This window comes from Alligator sinensis, unplaced genomic scaffold (genome assembly GCF_000455745.1).
Source record: "Alligator sinensis unplaced genomic scaffold, ASM45574v1 scaffold264_1, whole genome shotgun sequence".
Lineage (NCBI taxonomy): Eukaryota > Metazoa > Chordata > Crocodylia > Alligatoridae > Alligator > Alligator sinensis.
Genome location: NW_005841831.1, coordinates 6,484,015 through 6,490,875, shown reverse-complemented (window position 1 = coordinate 6,490,875; position 6,861 = coordinate 6,484,015). Strand labels below are relative to the sequence as shown.

Sequence of the window (6,861 nt, the reverse complement as noted above, 5' to 3'; positions counted from 1 at the left end):
CAGCGCTCTTTTCTGCCCAGGGCAGGGGGTTGGACTCAATGATCTACTGAGGTCCTTTCCGACCCTAAAAATCTATTAAATCTATATAGAACGCTGCAAGTCATTTCCCTATCTGAGCCCTTCTAAGTGATTATGAAGACGATCCACCCAGTGGGCCTGGCAACACCAAGGAATCTGGGAATCCTCACTGTCCATGTAATATACTACTAAGGAACTGCTACAAGCCTTTGCCTTTTATTGCAGAGACAGGAAGAGGGGTGTGATGCAATTCAGGGCTTGCTGATGGTCTTCTGAAGCAAATGTGTAGCAGTCTTGCAAATGAGTGAGCTATTAGCTGGCAAGCAATATACCTATTTGCAGCCTGGAGACCGTGCAGAATCCTGAAACATTTTCAGTCACTGAATTGAACACAGCTGCCTAATGATACTCCCCATGAGCCATGTTCTGCAGTTTGTGATATACCTTAGGGCACTCCCAACATAGGTTCCAGTGAAGGGTTGAAATCTTGTGAGGAACCCACGTACAGCTTTCCTCATCGGATGCTGATGCTGGGGCTCTACATTGCCTTCTGTTTCATATCTTCTTAACAATACAGCAGAACATCAGTGTGAAGGTCCAGCTGTACAGAGGAGCTCTTGCACAATGAGTGAGGGTGCAAATTCAAAGTACAGGTTTCCCTCTCTTTATGCTGTACATGCATTCCTGGAAAACAGAGTATAACTCAAATTTGTATAAAGGGAACCCACTTTACAATGCAGCAAGTAGGGATACGTTCCAAGGCCTGGACTGTACTGACCCCCAGACCCATTTCTACCACTTTTACAAGACTATTTTGGTACTCACCAACAGCAGACAGTACACACAAGCACAGGGTGGCAGTGAATGTTACCATAATGGACATGGTGACTACAGAAACACGTGTCACAGACAATGAACGAGGAGCACAGATCCACCCAGGATATTTCGGTGCACATCACTTTCACAATGTCCCTCAGTTAGCACAAAGTAGAAAGGAAGCCAGTCACTGAACAATAAAATGAAAAGAAAGAATAAAAACAAAGAATTTTAAAAGAACTAAAGAGGAAGTACATTAAAGAAAGTCTCATGTTCTAATAAATTGGAGTTTGGGTTTGGGGTGTTGGCATTGTTGATCATGGTTCATGGGGTGGCTGTGAGGAGGGAAGATGCTCTGGGGGGAGCTATTGCCTCTGGCCCAGGAAGGAAGTCCCCCCCCCCCCCACACACACACACACGCTCCTCCTAGACCCCACTCCTTGACCCATCAATGACATGTGACCTGGCTAGCTGCCATGTGGTCTGCAGGTTGTTTGCATGGGGTTGCATCCCTGAGGGTGAGAAGGTCACACCTTGGGGGCAGGAGAGGGAGTTGGTTTGGTGCCAAAACCATCCCCTGGGCAGTAGAGTTCAGGGGATGGAGAGTTTGTTCACACGGAACAGATTCTACCACCTCTCTAGGTAACCCATTCCAGTGCTTCATCATCCTCCTAATGAGAAAGCTTTTCCTAATATCCAACCTAAACTTCCCTTGCTGCAACTTGAGACCATTGCTCTTTGTTTTGTCATCTGTCACCACTGAGAACAGTGTAGCTCCATCCTCACTGGAACCACCCTGCAGGTAGCTGAAGGCTGCTATCAAAGTCAATTCTTCTGCAGACTAAATTATCCCAGGTCCCTCAGCCTCTCCTCATAAGTCATGTGCCCTAGCCCACAAACTGTTTTCAGTACCCTCCACTGGACTCCCTCCTGCATATCTACTCTATACCAGCTTGGTGTCATCTGCAAACTTGCTTAAGGTGCAATCCAGCCCATCTTCCAGATTGTTAATGAAGATATTGAACAAAACTGGCCTCAGGACTGACCCTTGGGGCACTCCACTTGATACCAGCTGCCACCTAGACCTCAAGCCATTGATCACTACCCACTGAGCCCGACGATCCAACCAGCTTCTTATCCACTTTAGAGTCCATTCATCCAGCCCATACTTCCTTAGCTTGCTTCCAAGAATGCTGCGGGAAGTGACATTCTGACTCTCACACCTGGCAACAAAGAGGTCTTCATTCTTTTCTGCTTCTGCTCAGCGCGACAGTCAGACAGAAGTTTCACCACGATGAAAGCAAACTACCATTTGGGCCAGGACAGTGTGCGCCAGAGCCTGGCCACTTGAGGAGCTGCTTCAAATCTGTTTTGGACAGACAATGAATAAAATAATGTCCTTTGCATTTTTAGGAAAATTTTGATTTTTCAATTAAAATGTCTAAAACATCTTCAGTTTGATTTTTTCCATAAAAAAATTTATTGAAAATGAAATGTAAATGAAACGTTTTGATCTGGCCAAAAAAGGGACAAAAAATGGGATCAAGCTACTTCAGCTAATTGTGATCACTGAGCATTGCTTTCTTTGCAACCACACACTGCATATAGGTAGATGGGTAAGAGGCAAGAGAGGCTGATGGGCTTTGGATGGCCTTTGTCTACACTGCCAGATCTAATAAGATAAGGGCATGGGAGATGGTAGCTCTGGTGAGAATTTGCCCCTGTTCTTCAGTGTTCCAGGGGAGAAATGGTGCAGGTAGTCGCAGCCCAACATCTCTCCCTCACATATGGTTCCTATGCCTGGCTAGGAGGAAACCAGCACACACCATTTCTCTCTGGGCTTGACTCCCGGTGTGGCTGGGGACAAGTTTCATAACCCTTCTGCGTTTACCCACCTGAAAGATGGGGATATTAATTGCACTAGTTTGTAGGCTTCATAATGCGTTCTCAGGGGCTAGGAAAAAGAACAAATGACAGAGAGTTCAAAGGGGGTGGTTTGTTACTGCAAAGTGGCTGATGTGCAGTGACTGTCCACGTGCTCACATTTATCTCAAACTAACTGAAAGTTAAACCATGGCTAGAAACAGACATCACTAAATGAAGTGGCTCAGCTGTGCCACGATGGGTTATGGCACAGCTGATCTGCTGAAGTAGGCAAAACACCTATCATCCCTTGTTTCACCCTTGACGGTGTGGGACAATGGATGAGGTGATCTCTCTGCTTCCCCCATTCAGTCTGACCTGTTCCCCATAATTGCAGGAGTGATCCTGGCTGAACAGAGAAAAGCCCTGCTTTCCCTGCTCTGCCAGACCTGTTCCTGTGATTGCAGGGGATGGATCTGGCTGAGTGGGAAAACCCAACCCCCCTCTTATGGAGAGGCACCCTGAGATTTCCTAGGGTGCCTCTCAGCAATGGGGAAAGTGGGCACGTGCTCCAGGATCTTGAGGTACCCTCAAGTCCCCAAGAGCACCTGCCCAGGGTGGCTGGAGAGTATGAGCAGCTCAGACTGCCTGTACTCTCTTGCCTCAGAGCTAGATGTCTGCCACAATAAAGCAGCAGTCTATTACTACCTTATTTCCCTTTGATGTGGTGCAACAAAGGGCAGCAACATCTATTTGCTCACATTTTGTGATGCTATAAACATTTTTAAGGAGGCACAAATGAGATGTCAGCTGAGATCTGTTTCCATACCATACTCCTCAGTGAAACAGTGCTGAGCAACCACTTACCTTTCACTAACCATGGAGTAAATTCAGCACATGGACAGTCACTACACACTAGGTGCTCTGTGATAAAACCCAGACCCCTATTGAACTCAAGATAACTTGCTTATTTGTTTAAACCCTGAGATCCCATGAACGCTGGAGGGTGCTGCTGCAGTACTTTGTTGTTAGTGACAGAATCTGAGGATTTCAGGAATCATCCAGTCCAGTGGAGACCAACATTTTTGGCTGGCATGCCATAAATTAATCATGCACCTTCCCCGAGTGCCACTGATACCCTTCCCTTGCCCAATCTGCAATAATTAGGGTGACCATATGGGACAATGTGAAATCTGGGACCCCCCCCCAAGGGGCAGGCAGGTGTGATGCAACATTGCTATTACTATTCAGGCAGCTAAGGAAGTCAATGACCCATTAATAACCCATTGCTCTTTACTTCACAGGTGTAAACTATCGTCTCCCCTTTGTAATGGTCATTCCACTAATCAAGCTAACCTATTTTAGAGCAATTTTGATGTGTTCTGTGGCTTCCTATTTCACAGCTCATGCTGCTCCACCCTCCTGCTGGACTGCACCCTATGCCCCACCCCCAGGACGCTTGTTTAAATTTTCACCTCCTGACTGGGACTAGCCTCCAAAATCCAGGACTCATCCGGCCAAACTTGGATGTATGGTCACCCTAATAATAACTCTCTTCCTTCCCAGGGATGGGAAGGCCATGTTACAACATACAACTGAGGCTGCTGACATAGACCTGATAGGGGCTGGAAAGCCTGGAGCCCCAATAATCCCCCAAATATAGTGTCTTATATTGTCTATATTGTCACTCAGTCTGCGTCCTCTTTCTTCCCATCTCCAAGGGCTCCTTCTACCGCCCTAGCTCTGCAGCTGCAGCAAGAGACTTTTCTTTCTAACCTCATTTCAGTGCTTTCAGGCTTCTGTTCTGTGGGTCTTGTGGGCTTGTGCTGAAGGCCGCAGCCAAGGGCAGATGTAGGATTTCAAAAATGGAGGTGTGGGGGGTGAAACTGAAACACCTGGAGACATGTTACACCATAGCACACCTGCACCCTCAACCCCTATCTGGGCACCCTCTCCCCTTCAGTGCTCAATGGCACCTCTCCTTGCAGTTGCCTCTGGGCATAGGAAGCGGGGACCTGCCCCCACCACCCCTGTCCCTGGATGACTCAGTGGTGGGGGAAACTCCAGGTCACTCGTGCCCCAATTCAGCTGGGGACCATTGTGAGTGGCTTCAGGAGGTACCAGGCATAGCTAGGGACAGTGACAGTGGTGGGCAGATCCCTCCTTCCAGAACCTGCTCTCTGCTTGGTCACCCCAAGGTTCCCCACTGGCTTGGAGCAGGCACTGAAAAGGAGAGACTGCCTACCAATGCTGCCCATCTCCAACCCAGTCCAGGACCCTGCATAGCTACTTCCTGCAACTGGAGCCTTCAGGGCAGTGGAGGAAACCCAGAGGAGGGGACAGGGAGCAAGGACCCACCTGCTGCCACTGAATCCGGCACTCCATGCAGTTACTCCTGGCAGCCCCCAGCTGGTGAACTACAGGTAAGCCTCGCTGTTGAAGCAGGGTGCATTTGGACACAGCCTCAATACATGAGAAGTAAGGACTCAAGGCCCAGTTCCCTTGCTCCTTTCCAGAGCCTTGAAAAAGCAGCTATACTCAGCGCGCTCACTCGTCAGTAGCCTGGAGACCTGATGGTAATAAATGAGTCAGGAGCACATCTGCACTCAGTGGAGACGCTCCCTGCCAAGTCGCTGCACTGCAGGATCACTCTCATCTGTCTCTCTTTAACAGGAACAAATGGAAATGAGCGAATCAATTAACACAGCACATTAGCAAAATGTCAGAGCCTCCCAATCGCACTTAACCCTTCCCTCTGCTGGCCTGCTCCAGCAGCCCCTGCGCTGCCTGTCAGCCCTGCACCACCATCCTTGTAGCTGATATTCATAACCTTCTTATGGCCCCAGAGGTGAGCACCAACATGCCCCTTTCTGCCAGAAAATGGAGTTGGCATCACAGGAGTGGGCCAATCCAGCATGTGATTAACGTGGAGGTCAGAGACACATTAATTGCCAGGGCTTGGGTTTGAAAGTTTTATTTCTTATGTAGCCCTAGCAAACCAAGCTGCTATGTCACACAGCTGGGCTTTGGCTTCCCAGACACCTCATGTCCATCCCTCAAAGGCTGCATCAAGTGTCCATGGCTCCCCAGGGGTTTAGGAAATGTAGACCAGCATCTAAATGTCATAGGCTGGCCCTTAACGGCCTGTCAGCATCACAGCAGCATCAGCATCGCTTGCACAAACACTCCCACTTTGTCCCATCCACCCACTTTTTCTCAGACTCTCCAACCCAGAAATGTGCCTCTGAAGACACAGTGGATTTCTTGTGCTCTCAAGTCCACTGGAAAGCAAGGGCTTGAGGGCAACCATGTTGGAGATCCCCACAGTGTCCTCACTAGCACATTGTGAATGTGTGGATGGGAGTGGGTCAATAAGACACTCAGGACCATCCTTGCTGGGATGTGCTGCCATCTAGTGTAGACATGCCTGAGTTTGGGATGAGGAGGAAGTTGAAGTCTTTGTGTGGGGATTTTGCATTTCAAGTCCCCTCTCAGCCTTGCTTATTCCCTTATCACCAAGCTACTGTCTGTTCAAAATCATCCCTTCATAGACACTTGGTGACAGGCCAGAGAGAGGGGATCAGCTTGGATCCAGCCAGCCTTGGTGCTGAGTGAAACCAGGCATGACTATGCTTGCACTGCCCTTCCTTGGACAGCCTGCAATGCCCAACAAAGTCATTTGGGATAGACCTGCACTGACCACCTTTTGTACACTGACACAGAACTTTCCTCAACCATATTCGGTTGACCTCTTTCCAAATACAACCAAAGAGTTGACTCAACTAGCACTAGGTACAGACAGGATATATTTTTATTACATAGATAATATTAAGTGGGTCAGGATTATCAGAGCAGCAGCATGGTCCCAGGGCAAGAAGTTCTCAGATGAAAGTTAAAACACTAAGGTTCTTTTCCTGGCTTTGCCACAGAGCTGCCATGGGACCTCAGGGTCTGGTCCCCCTCCACCTACTCAAATTGCAAGGTCTTTGGGGCAGACAGTGGTTTTGTGCATGTGCAGGACCTAATGCAATAGGATCTTGACCATAGTTGGGCTTTTAGGTAATACAAATAATTAAAGTCATTCTAATTTTACAAAGGAGGAAACAGAAGCAGCGTAGCAAAGTGAACTGCACAAGAGAAGGCAGTATCAGAGATAGGAAAATA

The 6,861-nt window shown here is 48.2% G+C and overlaps 1 long non-coding RNA gene across 1 annotated transcript; it reads right to left on the bottom strand.

Moving 5' to 3' along the window:
- Positions 1-902: 902 nt before the first annotated feature.
- Positions 903-5,321, bottom strand: LOC102369086. The gene is made up of 4 exons (XR_322799.1): positions 5,056-5,321; positions 2,730-2,788; positions 2,058-2,200; positions 903-1,024 (listed from the first exon to the last, which is right to left on the bottom strand). It is a non-coding gene; the product is annotated as an uncharacterized LOC102369086 (long non-coding RNA).
- Between the last annotated feature and the right edge of the window lie 1,540 nt (positions 5,322-6,861).